Source organism: Arachis ipaensis, chromosome B08 (genome assembly GCF_000816755.2).
Source record: "Arachis ipaensis cultivar K30076 chromosome B08, Araip1.1, whole genome shotgun sequence".
NCBI lineage: Eukaryota > Viridiplantae > Streptophyta > Magnoliopsida > Fabales > Fabaceae > Arachis > Arachis ipaensis.
Genome location: NC_029792.2, coordinates 16,379,887 through 16,399,916, shown reverse-complemented (window position 1 = coordinate 16,399,916; position 20,030 = coordinate 16,379,887). Strand labels below are relative to the sequence as shown.

Here is a 20,030-nt window from a genome sequence, read left to right as displayed (position 1 = left end):
CTGAATGTGGGTTTTTTTTAAATAAAAAAAACGACGCCGTTCACAAGAATCGGTCAGTTTCCGATCCGATCCAACTGGCCGGTTCACCAATTTCTAAGTGGTGTAGAAATTAGCGATTTTAAGAAGAGGATCAGACCGTTTTCCATGCCAGTTCCTGGTTGAACCGGTTTAATCGGCCAGTCTGATCCGATTTTTAGAATATTGCATATAATCGAAGTTGAGAATAAACCCGATAAATGACATGTAGGACTTTCACTATGAGAATAACCTTCTTTTCACTGTATGTTATAGGACTGAATTAACTATTTTTATTTTTTAATTTTTTCTATCTCCAGCCTCCAAAGATGATCAGCATAAAATATAAAGTGTGGACTACTGTTGTAACTTTTTTTTTTCTAAAGATAGTAGGTTATATTTCATTAATTATTGAAAAATGAAATACAAAGATGTCCAAAAACAGGACAGCATCATAAAAGGTGGAGATTTTTCAAAACAATACACTAAAGGTATTCATCCAATGGTGCATGGTTGAAAAACGAAAAAAAAATCTTAAAGAAGAAAGAATGATAAATCAAATTGAATGAAACCAAGAGTTTGCTTCATGGAGATGACAATCTAAACCAGGAGTTCTTTAGATTTCACAGAGCAACTTGACAGAGCTTGCTAGAATGGCAAACGGCATTGAAGTAGAACCTTCAAAAATTAACTGGTTGCGAGCTTTCCAGCAGTTCCAGCAAATGATGGCAAGCAATTGAGGATTACTGTCAGCATTCTTCAACGGGTTAAGCATCTCTGTTGATGCAGTCCACCATGTCTAAAAGTCATTAGGATTCTGAGGGAGAAGACAGTCACGAAGATAACTGTGAGACCATACTTCTTTAATTCTAGAGCAAATGATCAAACAATGAGTGATTGTTTTTGTTGCTTCATGACAATAGGGGCATATTGGTGATATAGATGGAATGCAGTGATGAATCTGAGAAAGCGCCGGAAGTCGGCCATGGAGAGCTTTCCAGATAAATAGCTTAATTTTGTGAGGCAAGTTCAACTTCCATAGATCAATCCACGGATTTTTCTGCTGCATATAATTAAGATAAAGCTCCAGAGGCTGATGGTAAAATAAATAGCCAATTCTGTAACCTGAAGTTGTATCATATTGCTTGAATTTGTTCAAATTCCATTCCAATTTGTCCCTACTCTGCTGAATTTTAACTGACAAAATCCTGCCAGTAACGTCTTGGGATATAATTCTTAAATGAGATTCTGATTCCAATTCCTATCTTCAGTAATTAGATCTTTAACTCTTAAAACTAACTCAGAAATAGCTTGTCTGTTTGGCATGTCAAAAATTATTAAAGGATATGGAGGTGGCAGCCAAGGATCCTCAAAGGTTCGGATATTCTTCCCAATACCCACAGCCCAGTTAAGACCTTTTTCAACAATCTTTCGGCCTTCCAGTATGCTCCTCCATCTCCAAGAAGGTAAAACTCTAATTTCTGCCGTTATAGCATTACCATTACTAAAGTATTTACCTCTTAGGATTTTGGATAATAGGGAAGTAGGCTGTGTTACGAGTCGCCAAAACTGTTTGCCCAAAAGCGCCAGATTTTGGATTATGAGATCTTTAAATCCAAGACCTCCTTCTCTTTGTGAGCGAGTCATAGTGTCCCAACTAATCCAAGCCATCCGCCTTTCAAAACCTTTTGGTCCCCACCAGAATTGAGAAAGTAGAGAGCGAATTTCTGAAATTAAACCATCAGACAACTTGAAGCAAGACAATGTATAAATAGGAATAACTTCTTTCGCTGCCTTAAGCAATACCTGTCTACCACCTGACGATAGAAGACTGCGCTTCCACTGTTGGATTCTTTTCTGAACCTTCTCTTTGATCATACTAAAAGAAGCCTTTTTCGATTTAGAGACTGTAGAAGACAAACCAAAGTATCTATCCTTAGCCCTAATATGATTAATATTCATAGAGTTATCCAGTAGCGTACGAGTAGTGGAGGGAGTGTTGTGGCTAAAGAATACAATAGATTTATTAAGATTTACCCTCTGGCCACTGATGCTTTCATAAGAATTCAATATATGCAAAATGTCTGAACATGCTTCACGATTAGCCTTATAGAATAAGATAGAATCATCAGCAAAGAGGAGGTGGTTGACCTTGGGACATTGCCTATGTATCTGAAAACCCTGAATTAGTCTGTTTTGTTCTGACTTGTGTAGCAAGAAGGAGAGATCTTCTGCACAGAAAAGAAAAAGATAGGGAGATAGAGGATCTTCTTGTCGAATACCTCTATTTGGTTTGAAGAAACCATAGGGCTGTCCTTCCACAATGACAGAATAAGAAACAATTGTCACTAATTCTCGAATCCACATGATCTACTGGGAGTCAAAACCAAACTTCTCCAATATAAACCAAAGAAAGTGTCATTTCACCCTATTATATGCCTTACTCATATCTAATTTTAGCGCCATTTCATTTTTGAGTCCCCTTTTTTGTTCTTCAAGTAATGCATACACTCATGGACAATTAGGATATTATCAAAGATTAATCTGCCTTTAATAAAAGCACTATGCATAGGGCTAATTAGTCTATTCATCATACCCTGAAGTCTATGATGCAAAGTGGGAGACAGAGATTTAAAGACTGAGATTGAGAGACAGAGACTGAAATAAATTTCAGTATTCTGTTTGGTGCAAAGTGGGAGACAAAAATTGAAACAAGAATGAAGCTCTAATTTAATTTGTACAAAGGGTAAAATTAGAATTAATTAATTGAAATGAGGGTATTTTAGGTATAAAATGTTATTAAAGTTTCAATCTCTGTCTCTAAAAATTTCAGTCCCATGTGTACCCAGTTTTTGGAGAAACTGAAATACTGAAATTTTAGGGACAGAGATAGAAATTTTAGTACTAGTCTTTAAGCCAACAAACATGATATTGAGTCTCAGTCTCCCAGTCTCTGTCCCAGTACCTCAAAACAAATACTACCTTAGAGATAATCTTGTAAAAGATTGAGGATAGGCTTATTGGTCTTACCTGAGTCATATCTTTAGCATAAGAAATCTTAGGAATAAGACAAATCTAAATGTGGTTAAAACCCTTCAAAATTCTACCCCCTGAAAAGAAGCTCTTAACTGCTCGAAACACATCATCACTAAGTATGTTCCAGAAGCTTTGAAAAAATTTTGCTGTCATACCATCATCTCCTAGAGCACTTTGAGGATGAATGCTAATTGTTGCACGTTTTACTTCTTCCATAGTCATTGGTCTTTGAAGCCTATGGTTCATGTGAGCTATAACCTTAGGTTCAAAATCAGTAAATAGGGGTTTAGGGTTCTTATGACAAGTGGAGGAGAAGATGTCCTTGAAATAAGATTCAGCCACAGAAGCAATATCAGCATTTGAAGTAGCCACTTCACCATCACTGTCAGTTAGTTCCCAAATTTTATTCCATCGGGTTCAATTTTTAAATTTCTGATGGAAGAAAGCTGTATTCTGATCACCGGATTTGAGACCTTTAACTTTAGACTTATCTTTCCAATAAGATTCCTCATTTTGCAATGCTTTTTCAAGTTTGTCCTCTATTTCTGAAATGATGTCACTTCTATGAATTCCTGCTAAACGTAGTTCCTCTAATTCAAACTGTAGTAAATCAATCTCCACCTTCGAATTAGATCTGTGTTCTTGCTACCATATGACAATCTTATGCCGATAACGCTTTATTTTTTGAGCTAGGATATACATGGATGAACCATCAATCTGTTCGTGCCAAACCTCTCTAACAATCTACCTTATTTCATCATTGGAACACCATCTTTCTTGGAATTTGAATTGCCATTTAGATCTCTCAGTTCTCGGATTAGAGTCTAAGAGAAGAGGGGAGTGATCCGACCCTAATTCTGACAGTCTAAGAACTGATGCATTGGGATAGAGTTGCTGCCAATCAACTCCTACCAGGAATCAGTCCAGTCTTTCCTGTATCAACTCATCACCAGTCCACCTATTCGACCAAGTGAATGGTCTTCCGACCATACCAATATCAATCAGGGAATTATCATCAATAAAACTGTTAAAAGCTTCAATAGAAGAAGGAGATTTAGCAGGATCTGTAGGAAGTACTATTGGGTTATAAGGAGGTACAATGGTAGTCATACTTGTACCAGAGACACCAATTTCTAGGACCATTCAAAGCTAGATTCCAACACAATTGCAGAAGTAATAAAGCAGTTAATAGAGGCTGACCCCTCTCTAAAGGTGAAATCAGTTACTACGGAAGTATAGTTGAAGTTCAATTACACCATCAATTATCGAAAAACATGGTTGGCAAAGCAAAAGTCAGTGAAAAATATTTTCAGAGGTTGGAAAGCATCATACGAAACTTTGCTCATATAGTTTAAGGCTATGTGTTACAAGGAGCCATCAGCAGCCGTCCATTTTAAAATTATGCCTACATATCAGGGCCATGACTTTGTAACTGATATTCGGGTATTACATTGAGTCTTCTGCAGTTATTACCCTTGCATTAGAGCATTCAAACATTACAAACCAATTCTACAGGTAGATGGGACTCACTTGTATGAAAAATATAAGGGTTGTCTTTTGGTTGTAGTTTCACAGGATGGTAATAACATTATTGTGCCTATTGTATTTGTCATTGTGGAGGGAGAGACTTCTGATGCATGGCACTTTTTTCTCAGTAACTTGCAACAACTTGTGATGATTTGAGACGGTGTAGAACTTACTCTGACCGACACAACTCCATTAGTTCAGCTATTGCTCGTAGTAACGGTGATTGTGACTGCTGCTCTTGATTCTCATGATCACCTACCAGATTTTCCTCTTGGTTATCTTGCTCCACAAGATTCGATAAGTTTAAGTGGTCGTCGTATTTTGCGTGGTACCAATATATGTAAATGTCTAGGGGATGTTGTAGTTGCACGAGAAGCTCAGCAAGATCATAATTATACATGTTCGTCCATTGCATTACCCAAAACGAATGGGTGGTGGATCAGTCAATATTCCTAAGGTCAGTTAGGACTTCTTTGTGTGGTTGGTCCAGATTCTATGGCACTCTGCACAACTAAATGCTAACAAATGTCTGTCGGAATCACGTTTGACTCAATTAGACCATCACCATAAGCCTCGCACACAAACTGGACACATATAAGAAACACACGATTAAACACTAAAAAATAATCAAGTTCAACCAAAAATAGACATTTATATCATGATAACATACTCGGCCTTCTTACAGTTCATCTAATGACTTCTTAAAGTGGGCAAGCGAATGAAATCTGTAGTGTCGGTCAACACGCTCCCAATTACACATTTACACTCGCTGATATCATTTATTTTGTTAACAAAATTTCACCGATATATTAAAATACAAATTGCAATACTTAGTTGAAGTTGTTACTAGATAGTTTTACGTGTTTGCTAGCGCAAAAAGTCAAGGCTGTCGGGAATCAGTGCAAAAAATGATAGACAGATCCAGGCCCAAGTCAAGAAAAGTGTTGACCATCGACCTCCTTTCAGTCGAAACAAGATGCCCTACAAAGAGCTCTGTACAAGTGCGTTAGGCATGCTGATCCCCAACTAAATTCTCTGATACTGGTGAAGTCGGACAACAAAGGCAAAAATTTTCAGTGCACCACTCCTTTAGACTTGTCTCCAAATAGGATCATTTCGAATAATAACATGATGTGACATTTTACGTACTTCTGCATCCCAATTTCATCAATCAAGACTAAACAATCTTTCATATTCCGTAGCCACGTCAACTTTATAAAACTTTTCCTACAATCTATCTTCCTAGGTACAATCCCAAACTGGTACAAGTATTTAACCTCTAAGGCATCGAAACTACTAATGATCACTTCTGTCATTGAAAGACCATTAGTCGAAAGACCAAGAATTATAGCCACATCTTTTAATGTGATGGCACGCTCACCAATCAAAATGTAAAATGTATGCGTCTCAAGGTGCCATCTTTCGATCAGTGCATTAACCATTGACAACTGACACCAAAAAAACATAATATGATAACATATTATATATTTTTAAACGGTTTAATTTGTTTACTCTAATTGAACTGTGCGATTACTTTTCTCATTAAATCGGATCTACTGATTTGTCTCTCCTTTTGTTATAACAACGTAAAATATTGTATTCTCCAATAACGCTGCCACTCTTCTCACTATTTCAAAGTTAAAAAGTGTGAAATAGTGAGTGCAATAATGTATTACTAAGAAATTAATTTACTTACAATATTTGATTTATGCATGCAATTAGAGAGAAGTTAATGCGTTTAACCACCCTTTTATGAACAAGTTGTAAATGAGATAAAAGTAGCATAATAGTAAGATAATATTTGTATTGGGAATGAATTTTCTCAATTTTTTTGTTTAATTATTTAGTAAAGTGTGATCTTTCACTTTATATTCTTTAAGTGAGACTAAAAAAAATATGTGAAAAAAATATTAAATGATAAAATATCATACTTTATCAAATAATTAAAAAAATGGGATCTATCCCTTCATATTTGGTAATTGAAATTTTACCAACGTCTTAATTTGGTCTTTCAATTTTTTTTTTATTTTTTATTTAATTGTATGTATTAGTTAAGAAAATATTTTCATTGATGTTATATTTTTCCATGCATTGCTTAAGGTCTCAAAATGCAGCGATATCCAACTCAACCTAAAAGTTAAATCAGCACAGTACATGAATGGAAATAAACTTCACATGCCAAAATATTGATAGACTTTTTTTTTTCCATTGTCCTCTTATATTTGGTGAAGAGTGAAAAAGAACTAAAGAAGGAAACCATGAAAAATAAGAAAAAGAAGTGAAAAAACACACTCAAACTTCTTTTAGCTGCAATTTATTTTTAATATGGGTGTAAGATTGGTGTAATAATATTGGGATATTGATAATGTATATAAAAGAGATAGAGTAGTTAAAGGAATGAGAGAAATAGATAAATGGAGAGAAAGGATGAGAGAACTCTTTAATTTTGGAGGGAAAATTTCATTTCGAAAAATTTGATTTCAAATGCAATGAAGGAATAACATACAGTACATTTTGGTTGTAAAATTAGTAGGGAGAAGGAAAGAACTCTTTAATTTTAAAAAAAAAAGATTTAATTTTAATTACAATGAGAGAGTGATATGTGGCATATTTTGGTTGTAAATTTAGTAGGAAAAAGAGTAGAACTCTTTAATATTGAAAAAAAAATCTAATTTCAATTACAATAAAAAAATGATATGACACATATGGATTTGAAAAGTCACTTTAAACAAATCGTGAGTAACGATTAGTTTTTGTTATTGTGCACATCAAATTATGAGTCACCATTTACCATTAATAGCTCATTGGTTTTTTTTAATAAATTTTTACTTTCAAAATCGTAAGCCACGATTTGCTATTACTCCCATATTTGATAAACTAAACAAAACACATCCACATTTTTTATCCTGCAGTATATTGTTATGATGCTGAATATATTATTTTTTGTACTTAAATTTTTAATTAATATTAATAATATTTTATTGTTGTTGTTGTTGTTGTTGTTGTTGTTGTTGTTGTTGTTGTTGTTGTTGTTGTTCTCTATTTTAATTAATACAAATTAAAGTTTTATTACATAATAAATTAAAGATAATTATCAAATTTATTAAAATAATATTTAATTATTATTATTATTATTATTGTCTTGTTCTATTTTAATTAATAAAAATTAAAGTTTTATTACTATAATAAATTAGAGATAATTATCAAATTTATTAGAATAATATTTAATTTTTGTTATCATTAACATATTTTAGAACAGATTTGTTACTAAATTAACATATCTAGATAATCTCAATTACACCAAAGATATATCATTTTCATATAAATTACATCCAAAATAAATCATACCTTAGAGATAATCTTGTAAAAGATTGAGGATAGGCTTATTGGTCTTACCTGAGTCATATCTTTAGTATTAGAAATCTTGGGAATAAGACAAATCTGAGTGTGGTTAAAACTCTTCAAAATTCTACCCCTTGAAAAGAAGCTCTTAATTGCTCGAAACACATCACCACTAAATATGTTCTAGAAGCATTGAAAAAATTTTGCTGTCATACCATCATCTCCTAGAGCACTTTGAGGATGAATGCTAATTGTTGCACGTTTTACTTCTTCCATAGTTACTGGTTTTTGAAGCCTATGGTTCATGTGAGCTATAACCTTAGGTTCAAAATCAGTAAATAGGGGTTTAGGGTTCTTATGACAAGTGGAGGAGAAGATGTCCTTGAAATAAGATTCAGCCACAGAAGCAATATCAGCATTTGAAGTAGCCACTTCACCATCACTGCCAGTTAGTTCCCAAATTTTATTCCATCGGGTTCAATTTTTAAATTTCTGATGGAAGAAAGCTGTATTCTGATCACCAGATTTGAGCCCTTTAACTTTAGACTTATCTTTCCAATAAGATTCCTCATTTTGCAATGCTTTTTCAAGTTTGTCCTCTATTTCTGAAATGATGTCACTTCTATGAATTCCTGCTAAACATAGTTCCTATAATTCAGACTGTAGTAAATCAATCTCCACCTTCGAATTAGATCTGTGTTCTTGCTACCATATGACAATCTTATGCCGACAACGCTTTATTTTTTGAGCTAGGATATACATGGCTGAACCATCAATCTGTTCGTGCCAAATCTCTCTAACAATCTACCTTATTTCATCATTGGAACACCATCTTTCTTGGAATTTGAATTGCCGTTTAGATCTCTTAGTTCTCGGATTAGAGTCTAAGAGAAGAGGGGAGTGATCTGATCCTGATTCTGACAGTCTAAGAACTGATGCATTGGGATAGAGTTACTGCCAATCAACTCCTACCAGGAATCAGTCCAGTCTTTCCTGTATCAACTCATCACCACTCCGCCTATTCGACCAAGTGAATGGTCTTTCGACCATACCAATATCAATCAGGGAATTATCATCAATAAAACTGTTAAAAGTTTTAATAGAAGAAGGAGATTTAGCATGATCTGTAGGAAGTACTGTTGGGTTATAAGGAGGTATAATGGTAGTCATACTTGTACCAGAGACACCAATTTCCAGGACCATTCAAAGCTAGATTCCAACACAATTACAGAAGCAATAAAGCAGTTAGTAGAGGCTGACCCCTCTATAAAGGTGAAATCAGTTATTGCGGAAGTATAGTTGAAGTTCAATTACACCATCAATTATCGAAAAACATGGTTGGCAAAGCAAAAGTCAGTGAAAAGTATTTTCAGAGGTTGGAAAGCATCATACGAAACTTTGCCTATATAGTTTAAGGCTATGTGTTACAAGGAGCCATCAGCAGCCGTCCATTTTAAAACTATGCCTACATATCAGGGCCATGACTTTGTAACTGATATCCGGGTATTACATTGAGTCTTCTGCAGTTATTACCCTTGCATTAGAGCATTCAAACATTGCAAACCAATTCTACAGGTAGATGGGACTCACTTGTATGAAAAATATAAGGGTTGTCTTTTGGTTGTAGTTTCACAGGATGGTAATAACATTATTGTGCCTATTGTATTTGTCATTGTGGAGGGAGAGACTTCTGATTCATGGCACTTTTTTCTCAGTAACTTGCAACAACTTGTGATGATTTGAGATGGTGTAGAACTTACTCTGACCGACACAACTCCATTAGTTCAGCTATTGCTCGTAGTAACAGTGATTGTGACTGCTGCTCTTGATTCTCATGATCACCTACCAGATTTCCCTCTTGGTTATCTTGCTCCACAAGATTCGATAAGTTTAAGTGGTCGTCGTATTTTGCGTGGTACCAATATATGTAAATGTCTAGGGGATGTTGTAGTTGCACGAGAAGCTCAGCAAGAACATAATTATACCTGTTCGTCCATTGCATTACCCAAAATGAATGGGTGGTGGATCAGTCAATATTTCTAAGGTCAGTTAGGACTTCTTTGTGTGGTTGGTCCAGATTCTATGGCACTCTGCACAATTGAATGCTAACAAATGTCTGTTGGAATCACGTCTGACTCAATTAGACCAACACCATAAGCCTCGCAGACAAACTGGACACATATAAGAAACACATGATTAAACACTAAAAAATAATCAGGTTCAACCAAAAATAGACACTTATATCATGATAACATACTCGGCCTTCTTACAGTTCATCTAATGACTTCTTAAAGTGGGCAAGCGAATGAAATCTGTAGTGTCGGTCAACACGCTCTCAATTACACATTCACACTCGCTGATATCATTTATTTTGTTAACAAAATTTCACCGAAATATTAAAATACAAAGTACAATACTTAGTTGAAGTTGTTACTAGATAGTTTTACGTGTTTGCTAGCGCAAAAAGTCAAGGCTGTCGGGAATCAGTGCAAAAAATGATAGACAGATCCAGGCCCAAGTTAGGAAAAGTGTTGACCATCGACCTCCTTTCAGTCGAAACGAGATGCCCTACAAAGAGCTCTATACAAGTGCGTTAGGCATGCTGATCCCCAACTAAATTCTCTGATACTGGTGAAGTCGGACAACAAAGGCAAAAATTTTCAGTGCACCACTCCTTTAGACTTGTCTCCAAATAGAATCATTTCGAATAATAACATGATGTGGCATTTTACATACTTCTGCATCCCAATTTCATCAATCAAGACTAAACAATCTTTCATATTCCGTAGCCACGTCAACTTTATAAAACTTCCCCTACAATCTATCTTCCTAGGTACAATCCCAAACTGGTACAAGCATTTAACCTCTAAGGCATCGAAACTACTAATGATCACTTTTGTCATTGGAAGACCATTAGTCGGAAGACTAACAATTATAGCCACATCTTTTAATGTGATGGCACGCCCACCAATCGAAAGGTGAAATGTATGCGTTTCAAGATGTCATCTTTCGATCAGTGCATTAACCATTACTAACTGACACCAAAATTACTTTAATCTAAAAAATGTGATATATATATATATATTCCTTCTTCTTGTTCACGTACGGCAAAATGATATATGTTAATTACTTAACTAATGTTATTATAAGATAACAATAATAATATCCAAAAATTTAAAAACATATTATAATACAATAAATATATTAATTAAATTGTTCAAAAACATAATATGATAACATATTATATATTTTTGAACGGTTTAATTTGTATACTCTAATTGAACTGTTCGATTACTTCTCCTCTTTTATTATAACAGCATAAAATATCGTATTCTCCAATAACGCTGCCACTCTCCTCACTATTTCAAAGTTAAAAAGTGCGAAATAGTGAGTGCAATAATGTATATATACTAAAAAGTTAATTTACTTACAATATTTGATTTATGCATGCAATTAGAGAGAAGTTAATGCGTTTAACCACCCTTTTATGAACAAGTTGTAAATGAGATAAAAATAGTATAAGAGTAAGATAATATTTGTATTGGAAATGAATTCTCTCAATTTTTTTGTTCAATTATTTAATAAAATGTGATCTTTCACTTTATATTCTTTAAGTAAGACTAAAAAAATATGTGAAAAAAATATTAAATGATAAAATATCATATTTTATCAAATAATTAAAAAAAAATGAGATCTATCCCTTCATATTTGGTAATTGAAATTTTACCAACGTCTTAATTTGGTCTTTCAATTTTTTTTATTTTTTATTTAATTGTATGTATTAGTTAAGAAAATATTTTCATCGATGTTATATTTTTTCATGCATTACTTAAGGTCTCAAAATGCAGCGATATCCAACTCAACCTAAAAGTTAAATCAGCACAGTACATGAATGGAAATAAACTTCACATGCCAAAATATTGATAGACTTTTTTTTTTCCATTGTCCTCTTATATTTGGTGAAGAGTGAAAAAGAACTAAAGAAGGAAACCATGAAAAATAAGAAAAAGAAGTGAAAAAACACACTCAAACTTCTTTTAGCAGCAATTTATTTTTAATATGGGTGTAAGATTGGTGTAATAATATTGAGATATTAATAATGTATATAAAAGAGATAGAGTAGTTAAAGGAATGAGAGAAATGATAAGAGAACTCTTTAATTTTGGAAGAAAAAATTTGATTTTGAAAGATTTGATTTTAAATGCAACGAGGGAATAACATACGGTACATTTTGGTTGTAAAATTAGTAGGGAGAAGGAAAGAACTCTTTAATTTTAAAAGGGAAAGATTTAATTTTAATTGCAATGAGAGAGTGACATATGGCATATTTTAGTTGTAAAATTAGTAGGAAAAAGAGTAGAATTCTTTAATATTGAAAGAAAAAATCTAATTTCAATTACAGTAAAAAAGTGACATGTGACACATATGGATTTGAAAAGTCACTTTATACAAATCGTGAGTAACGATTAGTTTTTGTTATTGTACGCATCAAATTATGAGTCACCATTTACCATTAATATCTCATTGGCTTTTTTTTAATAAATTTTTTACTTTCAAAATCGTAAGCCACGATTTGCTACTACTCCCATATTTGATAAACTAAACAAAACACATCCACATTTTTTATCCTGCAGTATATTGTTATGATGCTGAATATATTATTTTTTGTACTTAAATTTTTAATTATTATTAATAATATTTTATTGTTGTTGTTGTTGTTGTTGTTGTTGTTGTTGTTTTTTTTGTTGTTTTTATTGTTGTTGTTGTTGTTGTTGTTGGATATATTTTTGTTATTATGCTAATAGTTTTACTATTATTAATCTTAGACAATAAACACCGTGAAGTTCTATTATTATTATTGACACTAATAAATTGTGACCAACGTTTTTATAATATTCAAAATTTGTTGTTTACAAATGGTTTGTAACGATTTATTTATTTGCTTTTCATAGAAAAAAAAATTAGTTACTACTTTTAGATAACGTTTTATCTTATTTGAAATCGTTATTCACTATTTCTTTTAACTTTAAATGTTCCATACCAATGTATTATACAAAAACATCATAATATTAAGTTAAATTACATTTAACAGTACAATATCGAAATTGAACAAAATGCTTATGTTCTAGCAAGCAGGGACGGTCATAAGCGGGAGAGTAGAGGCCTCAGTCCCTAACTTTTTTTTTAAATAATAATAATAAGTTATTAAGTATGATTTAATTTTTAAAAAAAAATGAATAATAAATTAAAATAATTTAACATATATGATAATTATTAGTTAAAATAAAACATAAAAAGAATATTTTACTTATTTATTTCTTTATTTTTGCGGATACGCGGATATGCGGATACCAACACAAAATCCGCAATCCGATCCGATCCGAAAGCCTTGCAGATCGGATCCATATCCGTAATTTTCGGATCGGATTCGGATAAACACCGCGGATATGCGGATCCGATCCGATCGATGGACACCCCTACTAATATTTTTTAATTAAATAAAAATTTTCAAATTCTATAAAGTGGATTCTTTTTTTGGTTGTGACTGTCCTTCTTGATTCGTTTGGTATTAATTTTCTCTATTTCAACTGCTACAATGGAGAGATATTTTTCAATTACGAATATTGTGAAGAATAACTTAGAAACAAAATAAAAAATTAATTTCTTGCTAATTGTCTTTTAATTACATTGAGAAGAAAATTACTTAAAGATTTAATACAAATTCTATTATCGATGAATTGTATGATACGAAGAATCGATTATTTCGTTAATAAAGAGTACATATATTTTTTATACTTTTATCATATATTTTTCGGATAAAGTTAATATTAGTTAACACAAAAAATTTAAAATGGATTAAAGAAGATATTTTTTAAAAGTTAGAATGGAGAAAAATGTACATTTATAAAATAAAAGAGAGAGAAGTGTTATTTTAGCACTCGCAAGAGAGAGGAATGAAATTTTCTCTAGAATTTATCTCTTTAAGAGTTAATCTGTTTGAAAAATTTCAAATCCTAACCAGTGGCGGAGCTTAGTTCAGACAAGGGGGGCCATGGCCCCCAAACTTTTTATAAAAAATTTAGTAATACTTTTTCAAAAGATAAAAAATAGTTCAATTGACTTAAATACTTTACTATGACTTAAAGTATTTAATAAGTTCAATAAACAACACTCTCTCTATCTTTAAGTTTAAATATAAAAAATTAGATATTTTTTATTTATTTAATTTAATGTTTATATAAAATAATAATGAAAATCAAAGAATTGATATATTTTTTAAGAGGAATGCTAATATTTAAGAAGGAGAACATATAACTTTTATAATATCAACACCTGTAGATAGTTCTTCTACTTTAATGAATCACGAAGAAAGTGAGATATAACCTTCAAAAGTTCAAAAAGTTACATATGATGACTTTAACCTTAACTTTTTGGAACGAGATCTTGAAAAACGGCATTAAATTTAGCAATATCACCCAAACCAGAGAGATGAGATTAGACGAGCTTATCTTAAATGAGGTCCATATGAAAAATATTTTGACAATTATTTTCTATCTGACCCCCTCAAAATTTTATTTCAAGTTCCGCCACTGGTTCCGTCCAGCACCAAGTTCAACCAACCTATCTGGGAAGGACAACAGAGCAATCCAGAAGAATCGGCCCCTACAACTGCAAGGTCACACACAGTGCATAGCTGACCCTCCTGGCCCAGCACAAAGCGTGCAGTGCAATACGGGCAAGAAACATCCTTCTGTCCGCGGTAAATTGGCACATAAGTTGCACCACAAACCACAAATGGGTTTCTGAAATCATAGTTCAACTGTGGTATCAGTCATGTTTTTTTCCGTCAGCTCCCAGAACTTGCCTTGCTGTCTTGGCATGGTTTTCCGATAGTAGGGTTGGTCTCGAGTAGCCTCCTCACAAAGTTGGCAGCTGTGGCAAGGTTCTTTGCCTTGTAGCAAACAGTCATTGCATTAAGCAAAGCTGGCCTCAAATGAGATGGGTGAAATAAGCGGCAAGCTCCTGCTGGCGTGCCGGATTGTCCTTAATTTCCCTTAATTTCTTTGACTATGATAATCAACTCCTTCACATCATCAACTTCCCTCCTCGACTCAAGGATAATCAAAGGAATTGTATGAAGGATACTGGTAAATGTCTTTAGGGCCTCGGTGAATTTGCCTGCTGTAGTTGATTTATAACCAGCTTTGAGCTTTTCATCTAATTGAGACGGTTTGAAAAGTAATGCAGGTGGGCCTCTTACATTTGGACTAGATGACTCACACCCACCTCTTTCTGGAACAGATGAGAAGTCACGCAGATTGGAGTGGCTGCTAGTATGAAGATCGAGGAATGGATCTCAAAGGAGTGAAGTTCTTCATTGCAAGTTGCCTGTTCAGTAACCTCATTGCTGTATCAAAATTGCCAGCAGCAGCATGATCAGCTGCAAGAGATGATTTCTGAATCCACATCTGGCTAACTCGCATCCCAGGTGTTGGGGCCACGAAAACTGAAGATCGAGTACCGGTAGAAGCTTTTGGAGTTTCAGCTGCAGGAGGAAGCTCCAGGTCTTCCAGCTCCCATCCGCCTTCTCCATCATCCTCTTCACCCGGCTCTCCGTCATCCAAAATTGCAGAAATGTCTCCATTTGTATGCCATCCACATCAACCATATCAAGCTCCTCACCCCAATCACCATTAGCAGCTTCATACTCTTCTTCAGCATTGCCGTCTGTATTGCTAAAGCCACCGTCAAATATGCCTCGCATGACCCTAAGAAGGGGTCAATCACGGCTGGTTATTAGAGGTGATGGTAGCATCAAGAGAGATGGTTTTTTCCCCTCAGGCAAAGATGGAAGATCATCCCCCAGTTCAGCTGCAAGCCTTTCAGCAACATCATGTAGTCCATGGACTTTGGCAGTGATGTATGCAAGATGCAAATGACCCACATTCTCCAAAATCTTAACACGCTCTCGGACATCACCCAGATATAAGCCATTGTGAAACTGGCCCATCACATCACTCTCGACTTCGGCAATTTTCAACATCTTTGCAAGTTTCTCCACATTACCAGTAATGAGATAAAGGAAAGACAATCTCTCATAATTTTTGGTCCTCTGGCATGCATATTCTACTATACCAGCATTACCTTGTGGAAGAGCTTCAACCCCTAATCGATACCAGTGATCTTTCTCATCAATTGCACTGGCTGATGCAACAACAATTTGAATGTTCCCACTCTCTAACGTTAAATTGAACCGAATTCTCTCATCTTTCACAAAATGGAGGGCAACTTCAGGAAACCCTTGCTGCTGTAGATATGCAATCATAGCCTGCCCACAAAGTTGGGAGTTCTTTATCATGTTCATGACATGGTCATATCTTTTCTTCAAGAGAGAAAGCTTAAAGATATATTCAGTCGCATCAATAGCTATAGCTCTGGTTTTCCCATCCCGACCCAAGCAGCATATGGTGTTTCCAACAACCTTTGTGATATAAATTGGGACATCCAGTGTTTTTATTATCCAGCTATCTCCATCAGGAGGGCAGTACTTGATATGATTTAATGTTGTGTAAATAAGGTGGATTCTGTGGTGGCATAGTTTTAGATGACTAAGGTTGGCTAATATTCTGTGCTTAGTCATTATTGCAATTACTTTGGGTATTTTAGCCATAGCAAAAGGATACCTAGCGTAGATGAATACAAAAAGCAACTACTTTCGTCTCTAAAAACTATGGAATCCACAACTACAACCAGACTATGTAATCTACGTTTTATTGCTAACGACACAGAACCTAGTTATCATAATTTTAGCATGAAACATAGCAATTGGAAAAGGAAAATACGCATTAATAAACAGAGTAAAGTGACAAATGAATTATAATATATCCAAAATTGTGGAGAACTTAACTTCCAAATACAATAAGAGAAATTAAAAAGAAGAAACCAAGTGAAATAACTATAATCACACATAATTGACATAAATGTCTAACTCAAAGTCACATGTAACACAACAACTATAATTTATATCTTACAAACAGATCTACAAATAAGAACAACAAAAGCAATACAATAATTCAAGAACAAACAACAATTCAATAACTCAACAAAAAATACTTCAGAAGTTCAGAACACTATCACTATATCGTATGCCTAACAGAAAGATTCACACAAGCAAATCAGCATATTTAGAACAACTGCATATTCATCGGATTTAGAACCAAAAAATAAAATTAGCAGATTTAGAGCACAACAGAACAGGTTCATACAAGAACAAGGAAGAGGAGGCAAAGTCCGCAGATTCAGAACAAGAACGAGACCGAGGAGAAGAGAGGGGAGAGACTAGGGGAGGCAGATTGCCAGCACCGGCAGCCAGGGTTGAGGATTCAGAGAGAGAGAGAAGCCTAGGGTTTCGCTCTTCTTCTCCACCCGAAACTAAACCACCCACGGCGGGCTTTTCCGCTCTTCTTGTCTACCCGAAACTAGTCCATTCCCTGCGGACTTCGACGCCAATGTCAACAAGCCACTCCGTCACCGATACCGCCACTTACCACACTAACCGTTACGGATGTCCTCCTTCACCGCTCGTACTGCATGCGACATCGCATTTGTCAGCTATGCTCCGCCGACACTATCAGTCAGAACCCTCGATTAAGAACAATGAAGCCCAAAAGGCCAAAACGACAGACAATGAACTCGTATGACCACTTTTTCTATCACCCATAATCAACATCTTAATTAATTTGGATTAAACATTCAAAACATTAACTCCACTTTCATTACAGTTTTCACCGTGCTTCATGAGTCAAACATGTCGACTCTAAGCTTTGGAAAGATGCCACGGCGTAACACTCTTATTGTAAGTGTATCCCTGGTCATCTTAGCCATTGATTTTGCCTGGCCACCACAGACGTCACCAAATAAAAATGCCATTTTCATCCCATGCTCCACTTTTCACGCGGATTGTCTCATGGAGAGTGCATTGGTGAACAAGCTTCTTGCTTGCAATGACAATGACATGTTTGCTGAGCAAGGCAACACTTTCCATGTCATTAGACCAGAAAACATACTTGATAAAAGGTGGGTCTGAAGATCACCAATAACAAGCCTCTGCTGAGGATCAAATATAAATACCCTATCCTCTGACCTACATAACAAGTTGCCTGTTCCAGCATAAAATATGGCATCTGTGGCAATCGGGAGAGCACTCTTTTTATCAAGCTCATTCTTCAGATTTTTAACTAGGACTTGATTGCTGGTTTTATCAAGCACAACAAACCTATTCATAGCCACAAAGACAGTTGATCCATCAGGACCTTTCTTTGGCTCTTGCATATCGCCCCTACCAATAAATGAGTCATCCTTGGATATGGTATACAACTCATAAGACCCGCCCTCCACATCTGAACAGAGAAGAACTGCATTTTCAGACGGGGTATAGGAAAGACTCTTCGGACTTTGATAGAGAGTTAAAGAACCAGGTCGTCGAATCGGAAGTACTTGCGTCTCTCTCTGTGTTGACAATCTGTGTTGACAATTGGTAGTAACGCAAAAACCGGTCTTTTGCATAGAATAAAAAATCACCACCAACTGCAAAAGCAGGCCTTTCTCTCTCCAAGCTTAAAGACAATCATTCCACTGTCATGACCAGCTGCCAACAGATTCATTTCAGGATGTATTGCAAGAATCCAAAATCGATCATGCTCTCTGCGGAAGGTTTGAAATTTGCGAGAAGACAGCAAATACTTTCTCGTCTTGGTTAACCATCTAGTACAAAAGTTAACACACACAAGAAATGTATTTTATGAAACATTTTTGTTGCCAGCTCTAAACAATGATATGCTAATATTTTTAATAACCAGAATGGCATCAATGAGTATAGTATATGAAAGCCTACGGCAGCTCAACTATAGTATGCAAAATAGAAAGTAATAGATACTACCACTCGGTTGTTATCCAGGAAACTAAAGAAAATAACTAGGCTTCAGTTTTACCATTCATCCTCCAAATTTCACTTGTCGGTCATAAGCTCCAGAGACAATGAGAGGAAGTGTAGGATGAAAAGCAGCCCAGTTGACCCCACGATCATGACCTTCCAACACATATTTAACAACTGCATCAACACCACCTAAAAGATCCGTGTTCATCTGATTCAAACGCAATATATCATCTGAAGGAGGCCCAGCCTTCTTTTCGAGAGAACCAATATCCCAAACACGAACAGTCAGATCCAGAGAAGCTGACACCACAATATCCTCTTTCGGATGGAATGAAGCACGCATAACGTAATGATTATGCCCTGTTAGGACAGATATACATGTTCGTGATTGCCAGTTCCATAAGCGAATAGTCTGATCATCACTTGCACTCACAATCCACGGGTTCTCATGATGAAATTGCACAGTGCGAATATAATCAAGGTGTCCTAGAAGAGTGAACAAACACCTATGCAACTTGTAGTTCCAAACCTTAATCTTGTAAAAATCCCGTCCTTGGAAAAAAAGGAAAAGAAAAGAAAGAAACCACCACCAATAAGCAGCAAATAATATGAACTTCCCCCTTCTACAAGTGACAAGATATTTTTTTTTTCTTAACAATAAAATACACCAATTTCCCTTCCTCTCTTTATGAAGTGATAAACATAAGTGCAGGAAAAATCACATTCAAACCCAACCAATGACACACAGAGCTTAGTTTAAAACTTAAAAGAACGGATTTGTTACTTAATTAACAGATCTAGATAATCTCAATTACACCAAAGATATATCCTTTTCATATAAATTACAGCCAAAACAAATCACGAAACATTACAAAGTGTACCCCTCAAGTGTACTGCTCACTGTATCGAGAGTAATGCTAGGGGGCAGCAACTTTTGTGATTGGTAGCCATCAAATAGCCATCAATGATGATTTAATGGTGTGAGATTGGTGTGAGGTTTCATCCAATGACTCACCTTACTCTGCTGGTTACATGCTGGCCAAAATTCAATAAAATTGCTGGCCCCCTAGACTTTCCCCTGTATCAACACCATGGGGCAACCAAAGATTAACAGGTAAAGAGATAACTAACAATTATATATTTATATATATGCAGTGAGCAGCACATTTTCCTT

General features: G+C 35.0%; 1 long non-coding RNA gene and 1 pseudogene across 1 annotated transcript in view; both read right to left on the bottom strand.

Moving 5' to 3' along the window:
• The window catches only part of LOC110265764, a 15,772-nt gene extending 11,180 nt beyond the window's left edge, over nucleotides 1–4,592 (bottom strand). The window contains exon 1 of the long non-coding RNA XR_002352088.1: nucleotides 4,582–4,592. This is a non-coding gene — a long non-coding RNA (uncharacterized LOC110265764). The remainder of the gene's footprint in view (nucleotides 1–4,581) is intronic.
• Nucleotides 14,419–19,574, bottom strand: LOC107610624 (annotated as a pseudogene).